Here is a 16633-nt window from a genome sequence, read left to right as displayed (position 1 = left end):
GACCTTGTTATGACTAGAAAAAAAGGTTGAGTTTAGATTAGATTTTGCTAATACAAGCTAGCCAACCTTCATTGAAATTCAACCATGTTTCTTAGTGTAGGTTCATGGTCACCCATTTAACTTGAATTTAGCAGGTCAAGTTATAGCCTTGGTAGAAGCAAAGTGAACTTCTGCCTAATTATGACGCATCCATTGCCTAATTTACCAACTAATTTAGGGCCTGCTGCCATGTCGTTTCCTATAGAAGCCAAGTTAACTGCCACAGAATTTAGGTATTGCCCTAGGAAATCCTACTATATTTCTCAGAATTCTGAGATTCTAGATTATACTAAAGGTGAAATGAGACTATCAGAAACCAATACTTGAAAATTTTGCAATTACCCATTGAACCAGTGCAAGCAGGAAATTGTTTTCTTTTTCTCACCTCTAAAAAATATAGTTTCCATGTGTTTAATTGGAATGGAAATTTATTTCACAACTAAACCAGAGGGTTACAATTTGATTTCATGAAACATATACACATTTAAATGGCAAGCCAGTCAGCTTCACTCCAGTTAATAATTCAGTTTATTCCAGTAAATTTAGTATCCCCCCCAAAAAATGTGCAGGAGGGAGGGAAGAGTGTATAATTAACAATAAAGTTATCCTGTTAATAGATGTCACACATTTGAGGTTTGCAGCGCAGGGAAAGAAGTCAGCAGAAGGTTGAGAATACATGTATGCATTTTATTATACAACCAGTAGTACAGCATATAATACATTTGGACCACCAAGGCTGCCTTAACAAAGAAACCACTGAAACCATTTGTTTGAGTTTTTCTTGAACCGCCCCCCCCCTCAATATAGCCTATGTTAAAAAGAAAAATCCAATATGGCCAGAAAACTCTTTTCTTGACTTTTGTTGCTGCAGAAATATATTGAAAAGATATCTGCTTCCTTTTAAAAGTGTTGTATGATAATTAAACATTCTTCCATAGCTCAGCTATATAAAATTAGAATATGAAGTTATCAAATATTCATCTATAGCTGGGGAGGTCCTTCCTACTAAATAAACCACAGTCCTTATTTTTATGAACTATATTATACATTTATCTTTAACCTCAAATCTTGCATCTTGTGGCATGCAGAAACAATCCTGCACATATAAACAGTCCCACTCAAGTCAATGGGAATTTGCTTGTGCACATCTACTTGTTAAGACTGGGGTTTTAATTTGTTCATAACATATCTTGTTAAATAAAGACTCTTCTTATCTGCCTATCTATATACATGCCTTCAGAACAAGAAAAAACAAAAACAAAAAACAAAATCAGAATACAGACACAGCACGAACATTTTCTTCACAACATAAGCTTCTCACCATTAAAAACTTGAACTATAGTTTTTACAATAATCATACATATATGATTGTAGAAATATATTGAATGAAACATTCACACACAATTTTTTCAACTCATATAAGCAGAATGAGGGTCCCAAAGTAACTCAGATAAATTGTAATATTTTATTTGTAGAATAGAGAGAAAAACTGGAAGAAAAAAAACCTCTATAAACAAAATGATTCTAAAAACTTTTTTGAAGTTCTCTTATTAAAGGTTGGCAGAAATTAGAAGCCACAATTTTGTGACTACTTTTCCTGTGTGTTTAAAAAAAAAGTCTAAAGAGAAAATGCCACATAAAATAAGTCTTAGAAATCATTCCAGGCAAATATGAAATGACAAAAATGTGACAGGGGAAGTACATATTTCAAGTTCTTGAGCTGAGATGTGGCTTGATTTTTAAGGCTTTGACAAAGAGCATTTGTATTAAAGGAAATTATTTTGAGGCAAACAAGAAAAAAATTATTATTACAAGTATTTCTTATGAGGTGGCATCAGGGCCCATTTTACATAGGCCAGAATGGAATCAAACACCACCTCTCCCAAAACAGGTAACATACATTATTATTTATAATTTTTGAATGCCCAAAAATATGCAAAGTGCCTCACTAATAAGAGATTCCCCGCAAAAATGGACCCCCTCCCCCAGAAGGTTTTACATTTTATGTTGTCATTACTTAGGTATTGTCATATGTGATTTTTAAATGACCAAGATTGGGATAGATTACTTTTTAATTTTTTTCAATTTACATTATTTTTTAATAGGGATTTTTATAGGGAAGACTAAAAAAATGTAAATAAATCAGGTGACGGGGTGAGGGAGGATGTGGCTAAGTGAAAGCAGTAGTGTATGGGGAATGGATAGGGTAGGTAGATGAATGGGAAGAATGGAGAAAATGCACTTGCAAGATGAGGGAAAGATTGGATGGAGAGATTAAGGAAGAGAAGAGGAGGATTAGGGTGGAGCAGACCAGACAGGTGGGGTTAGACAAAGTCATTGTTAATGAAGACTAGAATGCTGAGAGGACCAGTTTTCTGCTGAAGTCAAAGTGTGCATATACTCAATCACCCTGTAACAACCAGATTGAGAGGAGCATAAAGAACAAACAACAATTAGACCAAATGCCAGTGATTCCAAGGCCTGGAGTTAGTGGAAAGCCTGAAAAATATTCTCTCTAAAAGTGACCAATATTGTGCTCACATATAACTAGGCTTGAAAGGATTAGATTTTTATCAGTAAAGATCAGTAAATATGGATTTCACTGTAAATACACAGAATATTTCCATTGGTAATAACTGAAATTTAGGTAAAATTTGTTTAGGCAAAAACAAAAATGCTGCTTGAGATATTATTAGAGCTTGATTTAAGGATATTTACTTTGTATATTTTGACATGTGATATTGACAATTTGTGTTTTAGCAGTTATAAGGCTTTAACTTTTTGAATTTCAATGTATACTGTCATAACTTGTTTGACTTCCTTCGATTGTCTTACCCCCCCATAATTTCCTGCAACTGTGATTACTTAAACTGAAAAAGATGAGAAAAAGTGCTTAAAAATAAGCATCAATATTATCAGTCAAAATTATTTTAAAAAAATATTAAAAACTGAATTCTGCCAAGCCTATATATAATGGAATAAGAGCCCAGCAGCAAGTCTTGCCATTTCTAATACACTGTCTGTCCTTTGAACAGGGCCAGCTCCAGCTTTTTCGCCGCCCCAAGTGGCGAAGAAAAAGAAAAAAGGTAAAACCGCGATCGGTGGCACTTTGGCGGCAGCTCTACCGCGCCGCTTCATTCTTCGGTGGCAATTCGGCGGCGGGTCCTTCGCTCCAAGAGGGACTGAGGGACCTGCAGCCGAATTGCCACCGAAGACGCAGACGTGCCGCCCCTTCCCATTGGCCGCCCCAAGCACCTGCTTCCTTTGCTGCTGCCTGGAGCCAGCCCTGCCTTTGAGTTCTCATGAGCTTCACCCTTAAGACAGAAAACTGAAACTCTCCTTCAGACAGCAGCTATCAGGCCAAGTCATAGAGGGAGAGGTTGTCTGTCAGATAACTGTAGACTAAACTACTTAAGACTTCACGGATAAATATTTAGATGCACATGGATTTGCATGTAGAAGTTAACTGGCAGCCAATATGGATTATGGAGCACAGACATTTACATTTAGTGAAGCTTCTGAGATGAGCACCAAGAGTAGCCCCAAAAAAGGGCCTGTTGCAGAATTCTAGTTTTGAGTTAGCAAAGGCCTGGGCACTCATGATGAAGTCAGCATCTGTCAACAAGCGGTGCAATCCTAAATTCCTTTGGTCAGCAAAAGATGAAGGAAGGTGTTTATCAGCTGCTATACTGAATCCATATGCTATTTTATTTTATTTTTAAATTTAAGCAAAAGTAATGGGAGCTTTTAATGACATGCCAGTTTGCTTTAAAGTATGAGAAATATTTGTAAGGTGAGCCCACTGATTGTGCATGTATTTGGGACAATGTTGCCTACATCCTCATTAAGCCCCTGCATTCAATTATATAACCGATTCAGAATTTAGGTTACATGATACTTAGCATTCTGTAGCTTCAGTCTATGAAGAAAAAAAATTACTTGTTCTAGCCAAAAATAGGTGCATCTGAGCTTGGATTCCAGTTAATTATATTGAAAGAGGGATAAGGGTTTTTGTTCACTTCTTCAAGCTGGATATAAGACATGTTCTAAAGACTGGATCCTTCTGACTCTCAAGGCAGATGTGAAATGCTTGCCTCATTAATTGCTGGGGAGATAAAGCCTCATGTTTCATATTTTAAGCTCAATCTCTATCAGGGGTTAGGAGCCTTAATGAGACCAATTACTCCATATTTGCAAACCGTGAGGCATCTTGCACCTTTTTCTGAAGCACATGGTGCTGGGCATAGGATACAAAACTAGATGGACCATGGGTCTGACCTAGTATGACAATTCCTATGTTCCTACATCTTTCTTTTGTAAGTTTAAATTGTTGAACAAACACCTTTCTCTCTCCTTTCTATATTTCCCTCCTTAATGCTTCTTTTTCTTCCTTTGTTCTCTTCACTTGATTCATGGATTTTAATGCAGTGCATTTTTTAGTCTCTTCCCATATAATACTCAAATCCTGACAGTTATCTTCCCTTACCCCGAATATAATGTTTCATATAAATTAACAGTTAACTTACCGGATTCCATATCCGACACTAGAGAAGTCACAACCTCTGTGCCTCACTTTGTGCTCTATATTTGCTATGATTTTTATTTATAGAGAACACAAAGAAAAATAGTAACTTAAAAACCTTAATTTTTAAGAGTGGACTTTGATCTATGGCAGGCAGTTTTCATTCAATGTCCTTTTAGAAACACCATTTGTCGTTGCAAAAGTACTTGCACGTTTATTTAATGTATATTTTATTTCAAAGGATGTTAACACTTTTTAAAAAAATCTCTGCCCAGTTAAGTCAAACACATTAAAGAAATTACAAATGAAATGTGATGTTTTATCATTTATCTTAATTCTCTACACTACAAAAAAAGAAAAAAGAAAAAAAAGAAAAGAAAAGAAAAAAGAACTACAGTGCTCGCAATGCAAATCCATTAGTGATTTTGAAATAATGCCTCTCATACAGAGGGTGTTTCAATAGAAAGCATATCCTCTCGAAAGCAAAAATTATTTCAACAAGATTTAACCATAAATGACCATAATGAGATAAGCAGATCAGATTGATTATGAGGGAGACATGTACAAATCTTAAAAGGCAACAGAGCAACCTTTAAGATTCCAAGGAGGCTAATGGAAGAGTTACCAAAACATACCAAATGTACATTTCCTCCCTCACTAGCCAATTCTGAAGTGATGATCCAAGCAAATACACAAGTGTGTTAAGATAAACAACCTGTTTAGCATTACTCAGTGCAAACAGATGTAAGCTGTCAACTGTGCTAATAAACTTTTGGGACGTTTTCTTGATACACGTTGTGTATTAGTCACATTAACTGTAATAGGCTACTTTGAAAATTGTTTATTTCTAAATGAACTATTGCAAAAAAGAAAGTATGTGTGTAATGTAAGAACAAATGTTATTTGAAAACCCTAAAATTACAAACTGTTGGATGTACATTGTGCTTCACACTCCAAATCTTGGCCATGGAAATGGAAACCATTAGCAAAACATTAGAACAAAGCTGGAAACTGCTGATTATTAGTTTGCCACTGTCTTCAGTTTTAATGCAGTATTTGGCTCAGAAAGTTCTTAAAAAATCCCCAATATAAGCTAAAATATTTATAAAGCTGAATGCCTCTCACTTAATGCCTATTGGGCAATAGTCTTTTAAACCTCCACAGACACTATAAATCTGTCAGAAGAATCATTGCCTATAAACAAACTTTCACGTAAAGAGCACTGCAATGTCAATCGGGCAGGAGTTGGTATTTTTTAAGCATCATTTTTAAAGTAAATGCAAAACCAGAAATAGTTCTGTGTTGATAATACTGAATAGCTGAACATTTACTTACCAGGACCCACCAGTAGCACTTATGGGAATCATCCTGACAGTGAACCCAAGTATTTAACGCCATGGATTCCTGTAAACCTGTCACTGATACTATCCCTCTTGAGTTATGTCACAGTGAAAGCTGCTAACAGCCACCACTGTTTGTATATCCCAATGTCTGCTCAGAGCCTGGTAGGTTATATTATCGTGGGATTGTTAAAGACGTGCTGCTTTCTTTTTCGCATTATAAGGCAGGCTTATTTTTGGCCGGAGAATTACCGTTCTCTTTGGCCATCTTCCCTGGACTGACTTTCAGAATCACCCTTTCTTTTATATCAAGGAGCCTTTAAGTTATTTCCTAAAAGTCAAATTTAGCAGAACAAAACTAAAAGGACCCACTTCTGTACCATAAGGTCCATGTCTCTGCGAGGACCAGAATGGTTATTGACAGACTTTAGCTGCATTTTCCTTTAATCTATCAGAATATTAATAATGACGTTGAATTATTTTGATTTTGTATAAATGTTTTATAACTTCCTCAAGGTGAAGTTTGTTACCCTTGTCTTGCATGTAAATAACTTGCCAAATAACTTCAATATTAAGTCCGGGGTGGGAGGTCTGAATAAAGATGCATGTAGTTGCAGCTTTGGGTTACACTATTTATTTCCCACTATTTAGTTCTACAATATGTATCTATATATATTTATAATGCACCATTCTCTACTAGTATCTAGGTACCAAGTGGAGGAACTGCTTTGTTGCAGTCCTGGTAGATCTTTGCTCTCTGCTCCACTGGTAGGATTGTAAATAGTCTTTTTTCTAAGGAGGAGGTATAAGTGAGATGCAGGGATTTTGTGAAGATAAGGAAGTGTTTACCAGCCAGTCTGTTGCTATATCAATTGAGGAAAGACTTAAGAAATGAGTCTTGCACTGTACTTTAAAGGAAGCAAGACTTTGGCAGACTCTGAATGGGCATAGTGAATTACTGCTAGCATAATTTTAGTGGTGGATTTTCTTTGCATTCGCATCACTAATCAATAAACAAACATACATAGGGCCAGCCCATGGCTCAATTCTTAATACTAGGCTGATTGAGGTCTGAACATTCCAAGAAGCCCACATGCTCAGCCACTGGATGAAGAAAGAGACAGAACTAATATCCTTATCTGACTGACTGCGGAGCCCTTTAACTAAATAGAAGGAAATGCAGCTAGCCCTTCTCAGCTGGAAAGTAGAGTTGAGTCACTTGAGACACAGAGACTTTGAGAATTTATAGGGGAGGGTCCATAGCTGAAGGCAACAGATGTTGGGGGTATTAACAGAACCTCTCAGGAGCGTTCCCATAAACATCTGTGTCTTATATGAAGGGCAGTTTAAAGGGACAAAAGAATAGACACACCTCAAATTTAAATTTGCCATTCACATTTGGGATGTCTTACCTATAAATGATTCACAAGGCTCTGATGAGAACAATGAGACTGTACAAAGTTGTTCTCAATTAGTAGAAGATCTATGCTCTTATGCATAATTATTTTTCTTACTACTGGACTGTTAACTTGCTTTCATAGACTGTTCAATGGGGAAAGTACTTGACTGTTAGCCACCAAACAAAATCCTAAATAGACAGAGCCTTGTCTGCTACAGAGCATTTTCCCCATGTGATTCTTCAACAACCACCATTTGAGGTGCTCGAGATATTAGTTCCCAGAGAGAGGGCTAGTGTCAGTGGTGGTTCTTGATGAGAGCTCTTGGCCTCTGGATAGTGCCTTGGTTGGCAGAAATTGGATTTGGTGACTTCCAGAATACCCTATAATAGTGTTTCTCAAACTGGGGTCCGCAGACCTCCAGGGTGTTTGTGGGTGTGACGTTGTGCAGTCTATATGGTTTTATAAAAACTTGATAATAAGTCAATATAATGTAACTGAGATAGTTTTAGAGAAAATACGGTAATAAGTGAATGTAACGTAACTAGGATATGCTTCATGCAAAAGGTCTCTTGTAAGGTATCATTACAAAGCATATAATCTACTGAGTATGATCATCTGATTTGTATAAATGTACCACTCTTGTATCTAAAACTAGAAATATAAAATGTAACTCTAAGGGCCTATTGTAATTGTGTAAAGTGTGGACCATTAATGATGGTTTGGAATCTTGATGACTCCCATTCCAACCCATCACAGTGGGCACCGCTGATCAACTCCTCCCCCTCCCTCCCAGCGCCTCCTACATGCTGAGGAACAGCTGTTCAGTGGCGTGCAGAAGGCGCTGGGAGGGAGGGAGAGGAGCAGAGATGGGGCGCACTCGGGGGAGGGGTCATAAAGAGATGCAGTGGGGTGGGGCCTTGGGGGAAGGGGTGGAGTGGGCGTGAGGCCTGGGGATGAGCAGAGGGCTAAGGGGTCTGAAAAAAATGTAAAATCAAAATAGGGGTCCTCGGATTGCTAAAGTTGTGACCTTGTGAAGAAGGAGAATCCGGGGAACTACAGTCTGGTCAGCCTCACCTCAGACCCTGGAAAAATCATGGAGCAGGTCCTCAAGGAATCCATTTTGAAGTACTTGGAGGAGAGGAAGGTGACTAGGAACAGTCAACATGGATTCACCAAGGGCAAATCATGCCTGACCAAGCTGATTGTTTTCTATGATGAGATAACTGTCTCTGTGAATATGGGGAAAGTGGTGAACGTGATATACCTCAGGGCCGCCCAGAGGATTCAGAGGTCCTGGGGCAAAGCAATTTGGGGGGCCCCCCCTTCCATAAAAAAAAGTTGCAATACTATAGTAACATGCATTTGGAAATGTAAAAAATAACTAGTGAAATACATTAAAAAATTAATTTGTAATAATTTGAAAATACACTAAATACATTATTTAAAAACATTAAATGCTTTAATGGTATGTATACATTTGCAATTACATAATGGACTGTTGCTGGGTGATGGTGATGCTTGGTGCCAATGGGCTGTTGCTACCTGGGGGTGGTGCTGCTGTTGTCCAGGGCTGGGTGGGGAGCTGGGCTCTGGGTTGGGAGTTGCCCGGCCCACAGGGGCTGGGCTCAGGGCTGTGGGGAGATAGGGTCGGGGGGTGTCCAGCTCAGAGGGGCTGGGCTCGGAGCTGCGGGTCAGGGGTGTGGAGGGGATGGGGTCGGGGGGGGGGTGCCCGGCTCAGAGGGGCTGGGCTTGGAGCTGGGGGTCAGGGCTGTGGAGGGGATGGGACCGGGGGGTGCCCGGCTCAGAGGGGCTGGGCTCGGAGCTGCGGGTCAGGGCTGTGGAGGAGATGGGGCCGGGGGGGGGGTGCCCGGCTCAGAGGGGCTGGGCTTGGAGCTGGGGGTCAGGGCTGTGGGGGATGGGGTCGGGGGGTGCTCGGCCCCTTACCATGCCGCTTACCCCTCTCCTGGAGCCTCAGCGTGCTGCGTCCAGGAGCAGCCCCAGACAGTGCTGCAGCAGCGTGGTGTCTCCAGCGGGGCCTGAGTTCCCGCTGCTCGGCTGCAGCTCGGAGCCCTGCCCCCTTACCAGCTGAGATGCCTGGGGATGGGGGAAGACGGAGGCGGGGGGAGCCTCTGACATACTCATGGGGGCCCCTGCGGTGCCCGGGATTGGAGCAAATTGCCCCACTTGCCTCCCCTGGGCGGCCCTGATATACCTTGACTTTAGCAAAGCTTTTGATACGGTCTCCCACAGTATTCTTGCCAGCAACTTAAAGAAGTATGGATTGGATGAATGGACTATAAGATGGATAGAAAGCTGGCTAGATTGTCAGGATCAACGGGTAGTGATCAACGGCTCGATGTCTAGTTGGCAGCCGGTATCAAGTGGAGTGTCCCAGGGATCAGTCCTGGGGCTGGTTTTGTTCAACATCTCCATTAATGACCTGGATGATGGGATGGATTGCACCCTCAGCAAGTTTGTGGATGACACTAAGCTGGGGGGAGAGTTAGGTACACTGGAGGGTAGGGATAGGATCCAGAGTGACCTAGACAAATTGGAGGATTGGGCCAAAATAAATCTGATGAGGTTCAATAAGGACAAGTGCAGAGTCCTGCACTTAGGACAGAAGAATCCCATGCAGTGCTACAGGCTGGGGACTGGCTGGCTAAATGGCAGTTCTGCAGAAAAGGACCCGGGGATTACAGTGGATGAGAAGCTGGATATGAGGCAACAGTGTGCCCTTGTTGCCAAGAAGGATAACAGCATATTGGGCTGCATTAGTAGGAGCATTGCCAACAGATCAAGGGAAGTGATTATTCCCCTCTGTTCGGCACTGGTGAGGCCACATCTGGAGTATTACGTCCAGTTTTGCGTCCCCCCACTACAGAATGTTTGTGGACAAATTGGAGAGAGTCCAGCGGAGGGCAATGAAAATGATTAGGGGGCTGGGGCACATGATTTATAAGGAGAGGCTGAGGGAACTGAGCTTATTTAGTCTGCAGAAAAGAAGAGTGAGGGGGGATTTGATAGCAGCCTTCAACACCTGAAGGGGGGGTTCCAAAAAGGATAGAGCTAGGCTGTTCTCGGTGGTGGCAGATGACAAACAAGAAGCAATGGTCTCAAATTGAAGTGGGGGAGGTCTCGGTTGTATATTAGGAAAAACTATTTCACTAGGAAGGTGGTGAAGCACTGGAAGGGGTTACCTAGGGAGGTGGTGGAATCTCCATCCTTAGAGGTTTTTAAGGTCCAGCTTGACAAAGCCCTGGTTTATTAGATATTCTATTTTGGTTTGTTTTTTAGATTTACAACTGATGGGAAGTATTTTAGATTTTATAATGGCTTGTGATTCTCTTGTATGTAATGACGTGCTTAGAGATTAAGTCACACATTTATTAAATCAAAATAAACTAAAAATAAAATAATACCCTGTTTTGCTTTAAGAGACAGACAAAGCAAATCGACATCTTACATCTATTATTGTTGTATTTACTACCTTAAATCCCTCGTGATGAGATTGTTTCCCAAGCAAAAATCAAACCAAAAAAAAGGTTGCTAGTAAAATCAAATATTTTTCACACCATAGCAACACGTCTTAGACTCTGGTTACTGTATTCACTCTAAAACTGTAGTTTAGATTTAGTAAACACCATGACAAACATACTGCAAGGAAAGAATAGTTCATATAAATTAATGTAACAACTAGGCAAAGCAAAACCTCATCATTTTTCCAGTCAGGTCCCACTAAGTATAGACTATTAACTTCATTAGGACTTCACACAGGTGCAGAGGTCGGTGCTAGCAGAACCCAATAAATGGTCAGAACCTCAGTCTTGTCTGATGTGTCGGAGCAGTATAGGAAAATTAGTATTATGGAACCGAACTGTCTGCCTAATTTAGACCATATATAACAACCATGTATAATGAATCAGGTACAGGGGTTCTCAGAAAAATCTTAATAAGGTGTGTTTGTGGATTGTGACAATGTATGTGGAAAAAGTTGATCTCCAATTTATTTCTGTAGGGATCTCTGACCTTCTGCATAATATCAGTAATTCTTCCATCAAACCCATAACTTCTGGTTGAGCTAAAACATATATCTTTTAGAAAGCCATACATTCCTGATTTTAAAAGACTTCGGGTGATAAAACATCAACCACATCCAGTGGTAAGTTATTCTAATGATTAATTACCATCACTTTTAAAAGTTTGAACCTTATTTCTAGTCTAAATTTGTCTAGCTTCAGCTTCTAGCCATGCTTAGCCCACAATACAATACACAGCCTCACTTACTGCTTACCCATGCCTCATTCACTTCACACTATCCAAACTCTATAGATGTTGAGTCTCCTATGTATTAAAGTGAAAATTCATTCAACTATCTTATGCAGAGCTGCGGAAATCTAACTGAATACCGAGAGATCATCCATTAATGAAAATTGCCAGTCATTGTATGTTTGCACACGTGCATAGTACCACTTGAACACTAGCAAACTTTTAGTTTTATTGTATAACAAAACACAGTGCACATGCACAAAGTTTATTTTTAAACCCCTATCTTGTACCTGCCAAATCAAAACTGTTGTTTGCAGTGTTGTTGTAGCAAGGCTGGTCCCAGGAAATTAGAGAGAAGAGGTGGGTGAAGTAATATCTTTTATTGGACCAAGTTTTATGGGGGAAAAGCAAGCATTCAAGTTAAAACTGTTTTTAACTGGACTGCTGAAAGGCACATCTATGACCTAGTTTCTGTCACCTCCCGCTGACGCTTGAAAGCTATTCCCATAAAGGTCACAAGTTTTTTTTTTTTAATAGAAAAATACTGACATTTTTAACTCTTGAAAACAAAATCTTTCCTGCTCTAACTTTCCACCAACATTGGCTTGCAGATCAAAAATGTAAATGTTTGGCAAAATAATAAGCATCTAAAAATGACCCTTTACAGTGAAAATAGTAGGAAAATCTTACCTATAGGTATATCAGTGTGTTCCACTCACAACATCTAAATAAACACCACATACATACAAGTGTTTTTGTTCCTCACCATCCATCCTGTATCTGCTTCTCAAAACTTTAATTTTAAACTATTTTAATTAAGAAGAAGAAATGATTTGATCTGACCCTGCCTGGAAAAGAACAATATAGCATATCTACTGATTCTGGATAAAATGTTCAAACATGTCTAAGTGACTTAGGATCCTAAGTCTCACTTCCAAAAGTGACTTAGGTACTTGAATTTCAATGAGACTTAAGTTCATCTACACCAGACCTAGAGGTGTGATTGTCAGCTCAGGTAGCTATACATGCTAGAGCTAGCACACTAAAAGTAGCAATGTAGCCACAGGGGCCTGGGTGGCAGGATGGACTAACCACCCAAGTATGTACAAAGGGTGTTGGATGAGACTTAAATCAGGGTGACTAGCCCATTCTACCACCTACACAGCTGCAGCTATGCTGCTATTTTTAGTATGCTAATTCCATCAAAGCTGGCATGTGTACATCTACGAGAGCTGGAAATTACACCTCCAGCTCTGGTGTAGATGTACCCACTGTTTTCTAAGTGCCCAAACCACTTCTGAAAATGGGATTTAGACTCCTAAATCACTGATGTCCTTTTGAAAATTGTAACCATTGTTATCACAGGTTTCAGAGTAGCAGCCGTGTTAGTCTGTATCCACAAAAAGAACAGGAGTACTTGTGGCACCTTAGAGACTAACAAATTTATTAGAGCATAAGCTTTCATGGACTACAGCCCACTTCTTATCCGAAGAAGTGGGCTGTAGTCCACGAAAGCTTATGCTCTAATAAATTTGTTAGTCTCTAAGGTGCCACAAGTACTCCTGTTCTTTTCATTGTTATCACGTAACAGTCATCTTCATAACCATTTATTGGCTCACATTAAGTAAATTATTCAGAGAACTACTAAGGAGTATTTAGAAAGTCAGCATTCAAAATTGTTAGACATTAGAACCAAAAAATGCAGATTCCTGAGTCTTAGCCAATATTCCTTTTGTCAAATTAAGCAATTCCCAATAAAAGTCACTGGCTCCTTACCTTCTTCTAGGTATAATACAAGGTGTGGATAGTAATTTCAGGGTCTTGACCTTAGCTATTCAAAAAAATCACATCATCCCTTCTTTAAATTAGAATTTCAGGTGGCAGGGCATTGTCACTGGAGGGACTTCAACTGTGAAATTCACATCCCCATTTGATCAAAAAAAGTTCAAGGCTGATGAGCTTTGTACCAAGAGGTAATGCCCATATATGTACTCAAACATTAGCCCAAGAGTTAAAGGTGGGGTAATTTTAGAGATTACCATGGGGCTGAGTCTCCTCAGATTTTGTTTAATATCAGCTAACTAATTTTCTATTGCTTTTAATAATTTATTGACACACACCCATGCACAGTGGGCTGAGTTCATTTCTTTAAAAACAAAATGAAAAAACAGTCCATGGTTGAGTATGAGATTTTGATGAGAACATACTCTATTGCATTTGCCTAGTCAGTCACTGAAGTACCAAAATGGAGCTAGTTACTCTGTAAAATGTTCTGTGATATCTTGAGTAAGAAAAGCACTACATAAAGAATTCTATTTCTATATTCTTTTGTTTTGGCTCATCCTTGACCATTACTCTTTTCAGTCAAATACTTGAATGATTGCCTTTAACTATGCATCATAATCACAATAAAAAAGTCTTTACTCGATATAATGCATTTTATCTAATGCACAGAATGTTCTCTATACATGTATATTAGATCTTAGAAAATAACAAATATATATATAATTAATGCTGAATATTTCTGTTTGGGGAATAGCTCATGAACAGTTGCCAATTTCTTGAATTTATTCACCAAATCATTCTGAAAAATTAAATTTTAAAATTTTAAAATAAATCAATTTAAATTTAATTTAATTTTAAAATTGAAATTAAAATTAAATTCTTAGTTTGTGAATATTTTGCTGAAAATATTTTATAACTGGGCTGATTTAATGTGGTATGTTTCTATTTTGTCACTGAATGAGTAACTGAGCCTCAGGTGTGTACATTTGTAATTATGAATTTGAAGTTAATTTTCTGTGAATACTGACTGATGTGATATACTCTCATACAAATTTGCTGTTTCAGTAGACATTCCTATTAGTAAATCTGTTTGTTTACAATATTTGGAAAACACAAATGTGGTGCAAACATAGCCAAATCCAATTTATTTTAAAATGTGAACAAATACTGGTGGAAAATGTTTTGCAGTTTCTGCCCAGCAATAATTATAGAAGCAGTGACTGCAATAGTTAAGACTGAATAAGCATTTGCATTCTAATCTATTTTTCAAGACATTTCTAACTTCTGGAAACTGTCATCTTTCAGACTGAAATGTTTCAGTCTTAGTCGCCATCTAAAAAGTGAATATTTTTGGAAAATGTGAGCTAAAACAGTTCAGCTATTATGTATCATGTGGAAAGAGACAAAAGAAGTCCATTTCCCCTGTTAAAAAAACAAACAAAAAATATTGCAACCTTCTGCAACAACAGCTCCAACACCAAAACACATGGGGGTAGAAAATTGAAGTACAGCATGAGAGAAAATGTCTTTGAATATTCTGGTGAAAATTGGTTTTAATATGGTCATAATCCTATGAACCACTGAAAACAATGCTCTGCAAACATGAAATATGTTTTGGAAAGAGTTTTCTAAAATACACACATAGTATCAGATGGTCTTGCTAAAATTAAAAAGAAATGAATCTCATGATCATCCTTCCCTGCCTGTACTGGCAAACTGTAATGGGGTTGGGGGGAATGCGTTTTGCTTTTAGATTTGATCATGGTTAAGTTAGTGGACCAGTTTATCACTTGCGGAAGAGAGTTCTATTATCCAGGTTCAGTCTGCAGGGCTGCAATTTATCAGACTTTAAAGTCATGACATTTTAATGCACAGAAAATCCTGTTCCAGAAGTGAACTGTGTCCATATTGGGTCTAACACAAGGGTAGTTTTTTGGGGGGAATTTCACTTTTCCCCTAGCACTCTCCAGACCCAAAACTGCATATGAGCTAATATGTTCTCAACTGTGGGAGCGTTAAGACCCATGTGGTGATATGTGGACCTAGGGAAGAAGGAAATTCCAGGCAGGAACAAGCCCAGGGAACCAAAGAAACTGAAGCTAGCAGGAGGAGACATAAGAGCAGCCTCAGAATGTTTATATAGAGGAGACTGGCAGGGCAGATGTGGATGATTTCATTAGAGTGTTTTCATGGAATCACAGAAATATACATCTCCATCAGACTCCATGGTACCTTTCCTCACAGCAGTGGCACTGAACTTTAAGGATACACGTCAAACGTTCACTTGACTATAAAAGACGGGGCAAAAAATCCCAAGTTAACTTTTACCTAAGAAGACAAAGGAACCAAGTACTTCAGACTTTGGGGGAGATCTTGACCAAGGTGGTGGTCAGCCATCTTGCTGGAAGGTGGTCAGACTCTTACCTTGAACCAAGACTGTAGTTTTGTTATGTAGTCACTAGAAAGTGTTTCCCTCCATTTTTATTTGTTTGTAACTATTTCTGACTTTATCCCTTTCACCTGAACTCACTTAATCTCTTTCTTTTTGATTAATTAAACTTGTTTTACTTTTATTCTAAATCACCCAGTGCTGTTGGACTGTAAGTGATTATTAACTCCATTTAAAACAATAAGCTGATGTGCTTTTGTCTCTTTAAAAGGGCAATAGACTTTACTACTTCTCTCAACGGTCCAGGAGAGGGCTGGCCACTTCACAGCAGTCAGTTTGGGGACTGCAGGTGTGTTGCGGGTCACTTGGCTAGTAGTAATCATGGCTGGTGGAGACCAGAGTGTGGCTGAGGTGTAACAAGCAGGCTGCTGGATTCAGAGTTTCTGAACTAGGGCAGCTCTACACCCACCCACACCACACCCACACCTTGTATGCTGGCTTGGTGCATCCAGACAGGGAGCTACAGGAGCAGAACATTTTAAGGCGCTCAGAGTTACAGGACAAGCGGTGACACAACCTCTCACTGGTCTGAGTTGAATCCCAAAATGTTACAGCATGTCACACCTCTTTCCCCTACCCTTTGTCTGTCTTGCCTATTTGAGTTTGTAGTTGAGCCTCTCATCTCAGGAGTGCATCCAAATGTCAAGATGCAGTGTCAGAGCAGTTCTTTCACTCTAGCAGTCCCTTTATCTATCTGGTTCCAGAATGACCTGCTGTTTCCATGGCCCAGCCCTCCGGCCACGACACCTCTCAATTTATTCCCTTTCTAGGATTAATAGAAAAGCCCCAAATAAAAAAGCTCAACATCTAATAGCTTCTAAGCCTGTCC

At 39.2% G+C, this 16633-nt stretch overlaps 1 protein-coding gene across 2 annotated transcripts in view; it reads right to left on the bottom strand.

Moving 5' to 3' along the window:
- Window positions 1-16633, bottom strand: part of LOC128836781 (formin-like) — a 248220-nt gene that overhangs the window by 74927 nt on the left and 156660 nt on the right. The window lies entirely within an intron of this gene.

Source organism: Malaclemys terrapin, chromosome 4 (genome assembly GCF_027887155.1).
Source record: "Malaclemys terrapin pileata isolate rMalTer1 chromosome 4, rMalTer1.hap1, whole genome shotgun sequence".
In the NCBI taxonomy this organism is placed as follows: Eukaryota; Metazoa; Chordata; order Testudines; family Emydidae; genus Malaclemys; species Malaclemys terrapin.
This window is presented reverse-complemented; position numbering and strand designations above follow the sequence as displayed.